Below are 716 nucleotides of genomic sequence, written 5' to 3' on the forward strand. Positions count from 1 at the left end.
TAAATTTTGAGGTGTGATGTTTCTTATGTTGGATTATGTGCCTAGTTTGGCATTGATATGCTGTGAAAATAATCGCTGTCAAATTTGTTGTGAGATAAATCATCTGTGAGAGAAAACTGTTTGGCGTTTGGTAAATATTTTGTTAAACTTGATGTTGGTACAATAATTTTATATGCCATAAAATATTTGGGGTTATTTTTAGAATTATGAAATTTTCATTAAATTCTAGTGTCTCTCCAAACTGATTGTCGTATAATCAGAAAATAAAAGCAGCTCTATAGCAGCTTTCCTTTAAAGCTTTCTCTCACAGCAATTTTTAACAATAAATGATTTTCTCATAGTTTACCAAACATGTTGGACTTTCCAAAAAAAAAAAAAAAACTTATCACTCACTAAATAATCAATGCCAAATGGGCACTTAGTTGATTCATTTGCGAGTATTCAATTGACTCACATTCTTATGGATTGTGAGAGGAGCTCTAGAGAATGTTTCATCGCTTATATAGTTGCTGTGCGGAAATGTCATTCTGGGAAATGTCATTATTCAGGGAGGATTTCCTTGGTTTTGGTATTCCTGTTAGGGGAGTGAGGGGCTTTTTAGGGGGGTCTTTGGTGATTGGAAATGGAGACCATCAATTTTTGGGCCATAAATGCCAATGTTGGCTCTATGAGGAACACGAGTGATGCATAAATAAAGAAAAAATTAACCAACTCCA

This window comes from Prunus dulcis, chromosome 5 (genome assembly GCF_902201215.1).
Source record: "Prunus dulcis chromosome 5, ALMONDv2, whole genome shotgun sequence".
NCBI classification, from domain to species: Eukaryota; Viridiplantae; Streptophyta; class Magnoliopsida; order Rosales; family Rosaceae; genus Prunus; species Prunus dulcis.